Source organism: Polypterus senegalus, chromosome 1, assembly GCF_016835505.1.
Source record: "Polypterus senegalus isolate Bchr_013 chromosome 1, ASM1683550v1, whole genome shotgun sequence".
NCBI classification, from domain to species: Eukaryota; Metazoa; Chordata; class Cladistia; order Polypteriformes; family Polypteridae; genus Polypterus; species Polypterus senegalus.
The window spans coordinates 189,861,308-189,878,036 of record NC_053154.1 but is presented as its reverse complement, the minus strand read 5'-3'; positions in this window follow the sequence as shown (position 1 = coordinate 189,878,036).

Below are 16,729 nucleotides of genomic sequence, written 5' to 3'. Positions count from 1 at the left end.
ACTTTGGAGGTGAGGTTATTAACCTCATTATTGTTGATTTGCAGGAACTTATATCATTACATTAGAATGTTTACAATCTGAACTAATCAAGTTTAAATTTGTAGTCATGCGTATAGAGTATAGTGAAATCCTTAGCTGCATGCCCAACCATGTGCAACCAGTCACCACTCTCCAATGCAAGTGAAGTTATTAGAGATTACTATTGAAGCGGGAGTTTCTTGGGTGATTGTTGTGGTATTTTGTTGAAGCAGAAGAGGGGATTAACAAGGTTCAGTGTTTTTGAGCTAAAATGCCCTATTGTGAAGGTGTAGATTCCTAAGTTCTTTACTGTTTAACTTTAACTTAACATATCTCTCTCTATTATAATAAAAAAATCCTGGGACGAGACAAGACTTTTTAGCCTGGGATGAGATGTGACTTTTTCAGTGAGATACTTTTGTGTCTTGCGAGAAAAGACTTTGTGCCAAGAGATTTAACCACTCCCGAGGCCAGAAATAAAAGGCAAAGAATAGATGACAAAGTATAACATCGTAAAGAATTCAAAAATGTTGGGGCGATACATATGCAGAGCAGGCACGTAGCACAGACCGGGGGGGTTGGCGAGCGAAGCAATCAGCTAGTACTTATATATATTTATATATAGTAAGAGAGAGAAAAGTGAGAATGTCAGGGTATTGGGGTGCCAAGGCAAAAGCTCCAGTTAATAGCTAAAAGTTCTTTTGGCAGAGTTTTAATCTGGGGGGTGGCATTGTTCACATGAATAGTCCTCCTCCTATCTAGGGAGAATAATACAGTGGCAGTTAGTTTTTTGTTTTTTATTATTATCGTTTCTTATATATATGAGGGTGAACCCAAAAGTTCCAGGAATCAGTCAATAGAATTAGAGTAGATTGTAGTTTCTTTCCCACTAGGTATCACATACCTACTCTTAATCTGTCCGCCAAGTGACATTGTGCTGAGTTGATCAAGATGCATTTTTAATTTCCCCTTAATGACAAAGTACAATATATAATCTAGTCTAATCTAATTTCTGACATTTATTATATAGTCATGCATATGACTTTTGTGATTTTTTTTGTCCAAGCCGAAAACAAGCATGTCATATTGAACATCAAGGCAATGGTTACGTTTTTTGACATTAACTCACTTGTTAATATAGAATTTCTCTGTGATCACACATCAGTCTGTTTATCAGTCACATTGCACTGAACTGCTGAGGCATATGTGGGTAAATATCAGGAAAAAAAACTCTGGAGGAGTGGCGCACGCAAAACTGCATTTTACACTCTGACAACACACCTGCATACGCCATGTTATCAGTAAAAGAGCTTTAGACCAAAAAACTATGTGGTTGTTGCCTCACACCTCCCATACTCACATGATCACTCTCACTTTGCCATTTTTTGTTCCCAAAATTAAAATTAACACTGAAGGGAAGACAATTTACTAAAATATTAGAAATTCTGGAAAAAATCTCTGGGGGTACTGGACACCATTACAAGAGTACAGAAAAGACTGCAGGAAATGTTTACAAGAATAGGAGAAGCTTTGGGATAAGTACATTCAATCTCAATCTCAAGAAGAGTATTTTAAAAATGAGTGGAAGGGAATTTTTTAAGTTTTATTGGACTATCCTGTGTATTTGTGTTTATATCTTAAAATAGTCTTTTATTCCTGAGCTTTCAACACCTACCAGGTGTCATCAAAGGAAAATGATTAGACATGTAGGAATCAAAGCCAGTATACAGCAAATGAGGAATGGGGGTAAATGGGTCTGGGAGGGTTGGATTAGTAAAATGGTGTTTAGAGGGTTCCTCATTGGTCCCTAGCAAACTATAATTTATTTCCAAATCTAAAGAAACATCTGTATGTAAGGAGGTTCTGAGATGATTAATGTTTTGGAAGCATAGTTTAACGAAGGGTCAGAAGATTTTTTTTATGTGCAGGAATTTAAATTCTGGAGCACTGGAAAAGAGCATTGACATTCCAGGGAACTATATAGAAAAATAACAAGGGCTTAGTGGTCCTCTGTCATTGTTTTATTTGTTAGGGGAAAAGCATGCTGACTAACCGTGTGTGTGTGTATGTATATACTGTATATATATTTATACATATATATATATATTTATATTTTATATATAATATATGCACAGATCATCCACAACATTAAAACCACCTGCTTGATATTGTGTATGACCCCTTGTGCTACCAAAACAGCCCTGACCTGTTGAGGTATGGACTCTGACTTCTGAAGGTGTCCTATGGTATCCTGCACCAAGACGTTTGCAGCAGATCCTTCAAGTCCTGTAAATTGTGAGGTTGGGCCTCCGTTGATCGTAATTGTTTTTCCAGCACATCACACAGATGTTCAATCAGATCAAGATCTGATAATTTAGAAGTCAACACCTTGAACTTTTTTCCTTTTTCCTCTCCTTCTCCTTTCTCTCTTTAAAACGGCGCACTTTATGCAAATGACTCCCCGAAAGAAAACAGTAAAACCGGAAGTTCCACCTCTGGGGCACTGCTGTCAATATCCGGATGTAAGAATCATCCCCACAACACCCGATCGACAGCAGAAAACACATTATATTTATGTGGCAGCACTACAGTCTTGTTCTTCAAACCATTCCTGAACAATTTGTGTGACTGGGCACATTATCCTGCTGAAAGAGGCCACAGCCATCAGGTGAAATCGTTGCCATGAAGGGGTAAACGTGGTCAATCTTTAAGTGATGGTGTGTGTCAAAGTAAAATCCATGTGAATGCCAAGACCCAACAAACCCAACCCCACCCCAGAAGAACACACGTATCAGACCATCCACTTGATCTAAAAGAAAATGTGATCCATCAGACCTGGCCACATTCCTTCATTGCTCCATGGTGCAGTTCTGCAATGGGTTCCCAAGCGCCCATTATGGGTATTTTTGGTGGTGAACAAAGGTCAGAATTGGGCATTTTGATCAATCTGCAGCTATGCAGCCCCATGTGTACCAAGCTGTGATGTACTATGTATCCTAACACCTTTCTCTCATGATCAGCTTTAAGTTTTTCAGAAATTTGTCCTACAATTGCTCTTCTGTGGGATCAGATGAGACAGCTTAGCCCAGGGGTGCCCAATACGTTGATCGCAATTGACCGGTAGATCGCAAAGGTAATGCAGGTAGATCGACGTGCGTTCAAAAAATTTTTTTTTAAACTTTAGTCTATCATATATTCTCCCTATGGCATTTGCCACTTGATTGACATACAGGACAGCCAGTCTGAGATCTTTCTTCTAACACACTGGTCATCCCACACGCACAATCAAATGTGGCAGCTATTGCAAAACTCCAGCTATGATCTAGTTAGCCTTCCAATTTATATCAAGTAAAGAAGGGATTTAAAAAAAAAATTGTTTGGGGAGGGTATGGGCTGGATGTGGAATTGGAAGAGGATTTTTTTTCTCACAAATTCACGATCGAAGTGCATTTGTCTGATCTGTCCATCTATCATTGCTATTCCAAAGAAGGAAAATGTGGAAAGGCACTTTGGAACTGTTCATAAAAACTACGAAACTGACTTCCTTCCGAAAAGCGATCTGAGAAATAGAAAGGAGAGGGAACTAAAATCGCAGTTAATCGGACAGCCGTCATTTTTCACTTGGCTGAAGTCAAAAGCAATAGCAGACACACCGAAGCATCTTTCCAGGTGAGTCACTCAATCATTAAGCATAAGAAGTCTTTCCAAGAGCTACCTCCTTGACTGCACTATTCGGCTCTACTTATTTTTGCGAGTCAGCCTTTCCCCACATGAAGATTATTACATCCAAATACTGTAGTGACCATAAATGTATTGAATTGTTATTGTGCCATAAAGGTTATTCAGTTATGCAAGGTACGACAACATATATTTTATGTATAAAGTATACTCAGTATATATATAGCATTTTTAAAGTAGGTATATTTTGACCTGGTTATTTTAAAAGTAGCTCGCAAGCCAAAAAAGTCTGGGCACCCCTGGCCTAGCTTTTACCCACATACTTCAATGAGTCTGGGGGTGTTCATTACCTTATTGCTGGTTCACCAGTTTTGCTTCCTTGGACCAGTTTTATTAGGTTTTAACCAGTGTGTACCAGGAGCATCTCACAAGATCTGCTGTTTTGGAGATACTCTAACACAGTTGTCTTGCCATCATACCTTGGCCCTTGTCAAAGTCATTCAGATCCCTATGCTTGCCTGTTTTTCCTGTTTCCAATGCCGTACATTTAAGAACTGACTATTCAGTTGAAGCCTAATATATCTCACACCTTGACAGGTGCCACTGTAACAAGATAATTAATATTGTTCACTTTAACTGCCAGGATTTCAATGTTATGGCTTCTCGGTATAATATATATATATAAGGAAGTGATACAATAGGACAGCTGCTGTACAGGCTTTAAAATGATTGTCGTGCAGCACAACATGCAGATCACGCAGCAAGGCAGCAGCAGCTTCTGTACAGGCTTTTAAATGATGGACGCCCAGTGAGATATGCACAACACGCAGCTCGGTAGCAGCAGCTGCAAGGAAGCAGCTAATCCATCCGCATCTCCTTAGTGTGCATTCAGCCTCCCCCCACTTCATAACGTGAGTGGCAGTAGGGGGTGGGGCAGACTGGTAGGGGGGTGGGTGAACGAAGCAAGTAGGGGGCAAAGTCCCCTAGTACTTTGTATATATATATATACTAGGAGGTCCTGCCCCCTGCGCTTGCCAACCCAGCCACTATGCACCAGCCACTTCACATCTCTTGTCAGTCGCATATGTGGATTTCACTTTCACCATACAATAAATCTTTTAATTCTTCCTTGGGAAGAAACACTACTTTTGCCTGATTTAGATGATCTACAAGTCTCTGACTTAAAGTTTAAAGCCAAACAATACCTACATACTTCTGTCATATTACCTATGTACATATATTTACTCTCTTTTCGCTGTTCCGTTATTTCACAAAGTAATAATTTCCATTTATTAGCGCTAATCAGATCTTTACTATCAGTTTTTGGAGACTTTCGAATTTTAGTACTTTCATAATCTCTAACCTGCTCTGCATGTGTATCATGCCAACAATTTTGAACCTGTTTACGATGTTCTACTTTGTGTTCAAGTCTTTGTCTTTTATTTCTGACCCCGCTTGGAGCTGAAAGTGCAGGAACTGTGTCTGACAATAGCATTCACACAACTGAGAAGTGAGTGGAACATGGGCATGGCTTCTAAATGTTTGAGAGGAGGGCAGGACTTGTCATAATCTCTTGGCAAAAAAGTCTCGGCACGTGGGACCTGAAATTATTTTTCGCAGGAGTTGAAATTCTCTGAGAAAGTCTCGTCTCAGGATTTCTTTTTATAATATAATATATATATAGTAGACTTGACCCAGACACAGACAGGCGGACATGTTGTTCTTCAACCACCACACGTGTTTATTTACAATATTTACAATAATATTTAGGTCACTCAGACCCAATTCAATGTGCACAAACACCAACAGTCAGTCCTGGCCTTACAATGCCTTCTTCTCAGGCTGCCTCCACACCTCTCTTGTGCCTTGTCCTTCTTTTACCCGACTCTAGCTCTGAATGAAGGGAGACGGCCCCTTTTATATTCTCCTGGATGAGCTCCAGGTGGTTCCCGGCATTCCCTCATTGGCCACGCCCCAGCGTGGCGGAAGTGCCGGATGTTCTCCCAGTCCCGGCCGGGTCGTGGCCCCTGGCCTCCTCGACACTGCCCCACAGCCAGCGAAGACCACTCAGGAGGAGTGGCCCGTCCCTCGAGGGCAGCATATCCCCGAAGCGGGTCCTACTCCTGGGTCATTGAGGTCCGGTCCTGTTCTCCCAATCGGGATCACCAGTTGGTGTCCTCCTGTGCCACGCACAGGTTGCGCTCCCCCCTCTTACCGGCACCCCCTCGTTCGGCACCCCCTCCGAGGTTTCCATGCCCCTTTGGTAGGAGCCACTCGCTCCTCCGTGGCCTCCGGCAGCCTTGGCGGCACCCCCTCGCCTGCAGAGAGTCCTTCTCTTGAGGGCAGGTTCCTAACAGAGTGGGTCCTACTGCCAGTCTGGGGTCCGGTCCTGCAACAGACAGAAAGAAAGGGGCAGAACTGCTGCCTAGATACTCTTCCCCGGCGTCTCTTTGTGCCACGCACTGGCAGCGTTCCCCCCTCCATCCGACACCCCGGCACTTGCATGTTCGGCACCCTCTCCGCGGGTCCCGTGTCCCTCCTCTTGCTGGAATAGACGGAACCGCCTGCACTCCTTTCCTCCCCGCAGGCCTCAGGGGTCCCTACAGTGCGGCGCGAGACCGCGGCCGACTCAGGGCGGAGGGCGCTAGGACCTGGGGCACTCAGCAGCCCATGTCCAGGCAGAGTCCTCACGGACTCCCCCCTCGCCGCGCGCACAGCCCGTTGCACCGCACCTACTCTCGGAGGGCTGCTTACTTGAAGCTGATCTTTGGCATCACAGCCGTGTTCAGCAAACCCTCCCTCATGCTGTACAGGGACGGCGAAACCTACCTTCCCTGCCGTGCCGCTCCGGCTGGAGAATCCAGCGCCACGCCGTCGGATCACTAATCATAGCTCCTCTATGGACGCGACTGCCTTCCTCTCCAGTACCTGCATCTCTGCCCAGATGGCACGTAGCACCTGGAATAAACACTGCTCCGCAGGCTGAAAGCACGCCTCCAGCTCTGACAGAGCAGCCGGCAAAGACAGGAAGTTAACCGACGTGGAGCCCACCTGTCTGTCAGCCTCCGACGCTGGCAACTTCCTGTGGGCCTCCTCCTCTGGCCCAATCGGGTCTCCCCCCTGCACGTGATGGCTATTCCTTGGTCCCACCTCTCTGCAGTCATTCGCGGGCACACAAGACACACCATCCAATCGCGTGCCTGTCAGGGGGAGGGACTTCATGTCCGTGGCCATCTTGCTTCCCCTTCTGCGGCAGCGATGTGCTTGCCGGCAGGCTTGCTGTTGCTGGCACCTCTCGAGCTGCAGCGTCTCCTCCTCCGCAGCCCTCGCGGCTGCCGCCGTGCTGCCGGAGCCCGCAGACTGGCATGCGCCCGCCATTGACGCGGATCCAGGAAGTCCCTGCCTGTAACAGAGAAAACACGCCCGGCCCCCACGGGCCGGCTGTCGATAGGCAGGGAACTCACCTCCCCGGACTCGTCCCACCGAGGAAACGTCCTCACGTGGCCTCTCTGAACGCCATGCCGTCCCAGGCGCCTCCAGCAATGGCACGCTTGTCGGAGACCGCTGCACTCCTGGTATGCACGCCGCCCACCCGCCTCACCTCTGGCGCTCTGTGGGGTTCCTTTACCCCGCAGGGCTGTGTGCACACAGCACCCGCGGCACGTGGGTGAGGTCCCCTGCTGCGCAGGGCCGTCCACAACAAGATTTTTTGTTTCAGGTCCCTGCCTTGAAACAGGTGGAGCATCCTGCCGACTACGCCAGATGTGGACTTGACCCGGACACAGACAGGCGGACATGTTGTTCTTCAACCACCACACGTGTTTATTTACAATATTTACAATAATATTTAGGTCACTCAGACCCAATTCAGTGTGCACAAACCCCAACAGTCAGCCCTGGCCTCACAATGCCTTCTTCTTCAGCCACCTCCACACCTCTCTCGTGCCTTGTCCTTCTTCCACCCGACTCTAGCGCTGAATGAAGAGAGACGGCCCCTTTTATATTCTCCCGGATAAGCTCCAGGTGGTTCCCGGCATTCCCTCGTTGGCCACACCCCAGCGTGGCGGAAGTGCCGGATGTTCTCCCGGCAGCTCTCTGGGTGTCCACTTAAATCTTCCCCCCAGCATTTCCTGGTGTGGCGGAAGTGCTGAGGTCACAAGTCCCCAAGGCACATTGGCGCCTCCTGGCGGTGACCACGGGCCCCTACAGGGTGGGGCTTCCATGCCCTGAACCCGTGGCCCAAAAGCAACCAGGAAGGCGGCCCCCACGTCATCCCACATGGGCGCACACCCACTTCCGGCCCTCCAAGGCGTCCCGGCCGGGTCGTGACCCCTGGCATCCTCGACAATATATATATATATATATATATACACTAGCAAAATACCCGCGCTTCGCAGCGGAGAAGTAGTGTGTTAAAGAAGTTATGAAAAACAAAAGGAAACATTTTAAAAATAACGTAACATGATTGTCAATGTAATTGTTTTGTCACTGTTATGAGTTTTGCTGTCATATATATATATATACACACACACACATATAAACATATATACATATACACATATCTACATATACACATATCTATATATATGTACATATACACATCTATATATATATACATATATACACATATCAACATATATATACACATACATACTGTATATACTGTATATAGCAAAATCCCAGCGTTTCGCAGAGACGAAGTACTGCTTTTAAATTTTTATTAAGAAGAAAAGAAAAACTTTTTAAACTTTGTGAAAATATACCAATAACTATCTGTTAAGGATTTCTTTGTATACCCCGTTGTCAGTTCAGCAGTCTGGTTGTAATATGACCAAGCTGTGCACTGAGATTATTTTTGAGAATGCAACATATAGTTGTCCAGGAGAAAAGCAATGTTGCCTCAAATCAATGGCATCCTTTTGTAGGGTGTGTCCCTGAGACTTATTAATTGTCATCGCGAAGCAGAGCCTTACTGGAAATTGGAGGCATTTGAATTGAAATGGGAAATCAGAGGGTATAACGGTGATGCGAGGAATACATTCAGAGTGTGGCGCTCTGCTGTTTTTTTGTGTAGCTGCCTTCACACAGCTTCTCCGCTGCTTTATAAACGAATGCCATATAAGGCCATCATTTCTCCTTGCTTCGCGGTTCTGTACTGTTTTATTGTTCGTTTATTACGATTGTTATAGTTATTGTGTAGCTATTTGAGACTTACTTTACTGTTCAGGTACCCATTTCCTTTATTTAATCCGCGGCTTCTACGCTATTTTTTGTTCGTTTATTATGATTATAGATATCTATTGATTCCCTTCTTTAGCTGACTGCCTGCTCATATAAGGCTCTCCGCTGTTTTTTTTGTGAAGCAGCCTTTACACAGCTTCTCCACTGTTTTATTAACGAACGACATATAAGGCCATCCTTTTTCCTTGCTTCGCCAAGGAAGCTGCCTTTTTATTTAATCCACGGGTTCTCCGCTGTTTTATTGTTCGTTTATTACGATTGTTATAGTTCTCTTTATATAGCATGTTGTTAGTTCAGCACTCTGGTTGTAATATAACAAAGCTGCGCGAGCTCACTCTTGAGAATGCTACGTATAGTTGTCCAGGAGAAAAGCAATCTTGCCTGAAATCAATGGCAACCTTTTGTAGGGTCTGTCCTTGAGACTTATTACTTGTCATCGCGAAGCAGAGCCTTACTGGAAATTGGAGGCATTTGAATTGAAATGGAAGATCAGAGGGTATAACGGGGTTGCAAGGAATACATTGAGTGTGGAGAAACTCTAGAGACAGCGTGTGTATTAACTTGTGGATTTTTCTGTGAGTATTTGGTGGCAGCGTGACGAAGTTGCTTCCGCAAGACCGCGTTAGCTGTGGAGCTCAGCTCGGAGCATATTCTTTTCCTACCTTGTCAATTGTGTTATGCATTTTTTGAACAGGTTTGATGCATGGAAGTGATCACTCGTACTGCGTTCAGTCAGTTCACGTGAGCTGCTCTCTTGTGTGATGTTGGGACATCCACAGCTTTATTTAATGTTTCTCGCTACAGCAATTTTAACTCCATTACAAAGTGATCCAAAGTCTTGTTTATACCTCGTGTCTTCTCATTAAACTTGTATCTCGCGAATAAAGTATTCGACGAGGGCATGAAATTAAACCTGCCCAACTTTTGTAAGTAAGCTGTAAGGAATGAGCCTGCCAAATTTCAGCCTTCTACCTACATGGGAAGTTGGAGAATTAGTGATGAGTGAGTGAGTGAGTGAGTCAGTCAGTCAGTCAGTCAGTGAGGGCTTTGCCTTTTATTAGTATAGATATATATATATATATATACAGTATACATATATATAACTGCTCAAAAAAATTAAAGGAACACTTTGAAAACACATCAGATCTCAATGGGAAAAAGAAATCCTCCTGGATATCTATACTGATATAGACTGGGTAATGTGTTAGGAACGAATGGATGCCACATCGTTTGATGGAAATGAAAATGATCAACCTACAGAGCCCTGAATTCAAAGATGCCCCAAAAATCCAAAAAAAGAGTGAAAAAATTATGTGGCAGGCTAGTCCATTTTGCCAAAATTTAATTGCAGCAACTCAAAATTGTACGCAGCACTTTGTATGGCCCCTGTGTTTTGTATACATGCCTGACAACATCGGTGCATGCATCTAATGAGATGACAGATGGTGTTGTGGGGGATCTCCTCCCAGATCTGGACCAGGGCATCACTGAGCTCCTGGACAATCTGAGGTGCAACCTGGTGGCATTGGATGGACCAAAACATAATGTCCCAGAGGTGTTCTATTGGATTTAGGTCAGGAAAGTGTGGTGGCCAGTCAATGGTATCAATTCCTTCATCCTCCAGGAACTGCCTGCATACTCTCACCACATGAGGCCAGGAATTGTCGTGCACCATGAGCCACTGTACCAGCATAGGGTCTGACAATGGGTCCAAGGATTTCATCCTGATACCTAATTGCAGCCAAGGTGCCTTTGTCAAGCCTGTAGCGGTCTGTGTGACCCTCCATGGATATGCCTCCCCAGACAATCATTAACCCACCACCAAACTGCTCATGCTGAATGATGTTACAGGCAGCATAATGTTCTCCATGGCTTCTCCAGACCCTTTCACTTCTGTCACGTGCTCAGGGTGAACCTGCTGTCATCTGTAAAAAGCACAGGGCACCAGTGGTGCATCTGCCGATTCTGGTATTCTATGGCGAATGCCAATCGAGCTGCATGCTGCTGGGCAGTGAGCTCAGGGCCCATTAGAGGACATGGGGCCCTTGGGTCACCCTCATGAAGTCTTTCTGGTTGTTTGGTCAGAGACATTCACACCAGTGGCCTGCTGGAGGTCATTTTGTAGGGCTCTGGCAGTGCTCATCTTCCTTGCCCAAAGGAGCAGATACTGGTCCTACTGATGGGTTATGGACCTTCTATGGCCCTCTCCAGCTCTCCTAGAGTAACTGCTTGTCTCCTAGAATCTCCTCCATGCCCTTGAGACTGTGCAGGGAGACACAGCAAACCTTCTGGCAATGGCACGTATTGATGTGCCATCCTGGAGAAGTTGGACTACCTGTGCAACCTCTGTAGGGTCCAGGTATCGCCTCATGCTACCAGTAGTGACACTGACTGTAGCCAAATGCAAAACTAGTGAAGAAACAGTCAGAAAAGATGAGGAGGGAAAAATGTCAGTGGCCTCCACCTGTTAAACCATTCCTGTTTTGGGGTCATCTCATTGTTGCCCCTCTAGTGCATCTGTTGTTAATTTCATTAACACCACAGCAGCTGAAACTGATTAACAACCCCCTCTGCTACTTAACTGACCAGATTAATATCCCATAAGTTTTGACTTTATGCTATACTCTGATTAAAAGTGTTCCTTTAATTCTTTTGAGCAGTATATATATATATATATATATATATATATATATATATATATATATATATATATATATATATATATATATATATATATATATATATATATATATATATATATAGGACAGCATTGAAGTGAACTGCATTGCAATAGTTTTTTAAAACCCATCCAAGCGTTGGCATAGATCACTGAAAAAGATTCCAAAGAACCATCTGAGAACTGCCCTGGACTGCTGTCTTGATGGAATTCCAAGGATCAGTGCAGGAGCAGGTTTAGACCATTGCCCAGACAGGATGCCAAAGGATCATCCAGGGGTCATCAGGTCGGAAATTAGTACTTTAGCAACAGCTATGGGTTTCTGTGTTTTAAACTGGCAGATTTTATGAGCAAATGAGGCAAATTTGAAAACAGAAATACTGACTTTAAGACTGAAGCGCCCTCTTGTGTCCCAGAACTGTAATTTTACAGATCAGCAGAAACTGACAACCCTTGTGTGTCACATGCTATTTTAGTCAAGGGGCAGAACAGGTAGATTCATAGTTGGGGCACAAGCCATGCCAGGCTTCTCCCTAATGGTGTTTCCCCATTCTATAGACTGAAAAATAAAATGTGTGAACAATCATTCCAGCTTTCTACTATGCTGGTTCACCCTTAAAATGATGATGACAAGTTTGCATGAGAGAGAGAGAGAGAATGTGTTAGTGAGGTGTGGCAGTCATCAGGATGGCTGTTGTGAAGGTTTGACTGACTCATTAGACTTACTGTGAAAGGGTGACTGATATTCAGTATATTATGGAGGTTGGATTATTAGGGTGACTATTTACAAATGACAGTTATTGGGATATTCTTATGGAATTATGAGATCATTACAAGATTTACTGAGGAAGTGACAGTTACTTGGGGGTGGGGGTCATCAGGGCTATTATTGGGGAGCTATTAGTTACTAAGGAGTGTCAGAAGGTTGTTTACTGGAATGTTAAGGAGTCAGTAGGAAATATTGTAATTATTGAGACATTATAAGACTTATACTGGAGAAATGCCTGTAGGATGAAAGATTTAGGAATAGTTAAATAATTGTGGAGATTGCTATGGTTACACTACTTAGTTAACAAATAGGATGATTGCTACCTATGTGACCAGAGCTGTTATTCCAAAAGTTGGTTTTTATTTTGTATTTTTACTATAACTGAAAGGGATTTTTGGTGGTTTCTAATGTGGAAGAGAGGGCTTAATTTTCTGAATCAAAAAAATGAACCCACTCTATTGCTAAGACATTGCAGAGCTTAACTTGAAAGTCATAACTGCAGCTTTGGTACAATCAAACTTAGATGTTAGCTAATGGGCCATTATTGTAAGCGTGCATGTGAAAAGAGCTGATGCATGGCATGTAGTGGTACCAGTTTAAACTGGAAGTTGAAATGCCTTGAGAAAAAGTCCATGAGCTGGACGATAAGGTGCCTTCTACTGAAAAATCGCTGAACCAGAAGATCAGGAGATTAATGTTAGGAGTGCATGAGTTGGTCAAGGTCTGAATTGCATCGTGATGTAAATTTCTCATGAACAAACTGGGAAGCCATGGCTGAAATGGAACATGTCCACTGTTAACTTATCTTTTCTTTTCTTCCCACTGCAGGCGGTGTAGCAATGGAGCAGCTGCAGCCCAAGAAAAGTTCTATGTTCAAATACACCCTCAATCAAGAAGCCCTTGACAGCCGGAACACTTTGATCAGGCCCAAATCAGCCAAGGGACGTAGACGGTCATCACTCCAAACCACTGCTATCGGATATAGCACCCAGGACCCAGTGCTTGGTAGTCAAGGCCCAGACACAATTTTAAGATCTACTCAAGGCCACAGCGCTGTGAGCTCAGCTCCTGTCCTGTGCAGCAGCACCATATTTGAGGGCACACATATGAGAAGAGGTAGCCATCAGGACTTTATACCATGTGATACAGAAAAGAGTGGGACCCCTCGTGCACAAGCAGATTGGAGGGCTCTTCTTCTGCCCAGGTTGCCCTCAAGTTTGAACAAGTACAGCATACTACCATCCATTGGCACCAGTGACAGAACTGTGGAGAGCAAAGGGGATATCTTGAAGGGTGAGCAGGGACAGATGGCAGTGGAAGATTACAAGCTGGAACTGCACTGACACAAAAGAATGGGATGGCATGTTGCAGTTTGTATCCTTGCAGAACACCATGAACTTGGCTTGCTGATCCTTGTATATTTCTGCTACATGCAAGGGAAAATTGACCAAGTATCTTCCAATATCCATGAACAATATATATTTGCAAGTGGAGTTATTGCCATCTGTTCACTTATCTGTGTGATGGACTCCCAACAAATTGCTACACTGGCAGTTTTTTTTTTTAATCACAGTTCCCCACCCACTAGGCTAAAGAATAAAGATGCTGAAGATTCTTAACACTAGGACTTGTTCTTGTGTGTTTTGGCTGTACTGCAATCCAACCTCTCCACCTCTTCAGATTTTTCCCAGTCTCCCTACATATTTCCCTTTTTCTCATTTTACTTTCTGTTCTGTCACATAGAACTCCAGAACCCATTCACTCTCTTGTTAGTTATGCTATCAATATGCAAGCATGCTTTGCAAGGTGCTGACTTGGCCTCTTTTGTGCTGTGGTTTGTCAGATGCTAGACTGAACAACTCACCTTAGCAGCTGGATTAACAGTTACGTGTGCAATGAGGTGTTGGTCATGCCTGGTATGAAAGGTAAGAAACAGGCACAGCAGCAAAGTCAAAGTTACTTTACACCAATGATGGTAGGCTCCAGATTAGTGCATTGAATGGCCCCGGCCAGGTGATAATCCCTTATGACATTTAGGAAGAGTAGATGAAAATGAAAACATAGCTCATCCAGCACCACCTGCAATGACAGTGACAGGTGCAATTTTGTTGCCAGAAGTGGCTAACACTGGTCAGAAAACCCAAGTTTTCTCACAAGGTGGCTTTTCTCCTCTCCTTCCCTGAGTGTAGAGAGTGGATTTTCACCCAGCTTCTAACACACCATTTTACCTTTATGCTATAGTGAAGCACCAGCCCAAAGTCACCCAAAAGAATACCTGACCTGCTGCAAAGCTTTTCTGGGAGTCTGAATGTGCCTCACTTGTCCTCTCTGGTGATGAGTTCAGACCTAAGTAGTCAGCAGTCAATGCCTATTAGAAGGACACAAAGCATTCTAATTTAATTGCCTTTCCCTGGAGACATGAGGAGCTTAAAACACATCCAGCTTCAACATTGTAATGCTTAGCATCACACAACATGTCTGAATCTTAACAGAGTTTTGCATAATTGTAAATCTATATGCGAGCTGAAATTTTTGTTGATGTTTCAATGGTGGTTAAAGTCCTAGGAGGAGTGTCAGTGGTTTCACTGGGATTTACTCATGATCACAATAGCGTCATTGTTTGGGAATAACCTGTTGTTAATGGGATTTGATCGGGCTAACACTAGAAATCAGCATTCAATCTATGACTTTCTAAGGAGATGCAGAGTGAACCAGTGTTTTGAACACACTTTAAGGCACATTCATGGCCTACTATAGGTGGGCTGGCTGTGTCAATCTGCCAGAATTGCAGTTCTAACTACCTTTGAAACACATTATACATCAGTGGCTAAACACCAAACCACCTCAGCAAAAGACTGCTTCAATATAATAAACCAGTAACTAATAGGAACAATTAATTATTGTTAATTAATTTTACTTTAAAATTACTTTATACAATTATCTTTATCAATCACAAAATAATTACTTAAACTGTCCTTATAATACATTTGAGTTGCAATCATTTCCAAACTGAACACACAGGCTTCCCACCTTATTGGGCATAAAAGCATTAGATTCCCATGCATATGAACCAAGTTGTAAATTGGAAATGCCCATCTTAAAAATATACCTTGTCACCTCTTGAGCCAACATGTTTCAAAAACATTTTTACTTTTTCATGTCCTGCTGGTCTGATGGTCAAGTCACCTTAAAAAGCTCAGAGTAACCCAACAATTCAATGCAACCACTTTCTGGAAGCGCAAGTGTTTATATGTTTATAGTGGACAACATTGATTTGTACTAGTTTTTATTAATATATTTAGGCAAAAATTGTTGCTATTGTAATTAGATTTTGTGAACATGTTATAATGAATACACATAAGCATAAGGTTCACACAAATGTCTTCAAACCAGACTGACAAAAAAATTATAGCTGAATCTACTTAATTAGCATGACACACATTTCTATTTTATTGACAAAAGTAGTTCTAACATAAAAAAGTGCTGATCTAGCATTTTTGTCTTTTTTATTACAAGAGTTTATTGAAAATAAAATAAATTGTTGGATCTACTTAATAAAATTATGTTATCTATTTCCATTTAAATGAAATACAGCAAGCTACCTTAACCTAAACCAAATGAGTTGATCTAAAGTAAAACTTTCTTTGTGCATTAGCCAATCATAAGGTTAAAAATCCAAGTAATTACTTAATTAGAAGTACATTTTTTCATTTTCAAGACCGGCCTTCATGCTTCTATTCTCCAGTCTGCAATCACCATTCCAAAGAGGACAGAAAACTAACTAACCAATGACATAATTTGGTATAGTTAATATGCAGTATAGCTCCCATTTTTACATGTAGAATACACAGATGCTCTTGTAATGTAGGATCTGGATTAGGACTGTCAGCTTTCAAAACTGTACATATAAGTGAACAAAGTGCTTTATGTACAGTCATGACACTGTAGAAATGAGTGAGGATGCCCAAAATTCTTTGCAAAAAACTGATACTTTGTGCAAGTTAAGTACAGTTATGAAAATAGCCACTTTTGCCAAGAAAAATAACAAGATGCTCAAACATTATGGAAAATATCCCCAAAAAATGACTCTGTCCAAGCCCCCGTTTTCCAATTGGAAAATAGTAAACAAAATTATATGATTGGGGTACGTGTCTCTTTGGTTGAGATTGTACTGTGAATGATGATTATATGTCAATGAAATTTGTTAGCTTAGTTTAAAAATTCAGTACATGAACTGAGTTGTTTACAAAATAATGTCAATTTAATTACTTTTCTGAAACACCATTAAGCTGCAAATCCCAACTTCTCTCACACACAGTTTTGTAAATTAAAAAAACTGTAAATTT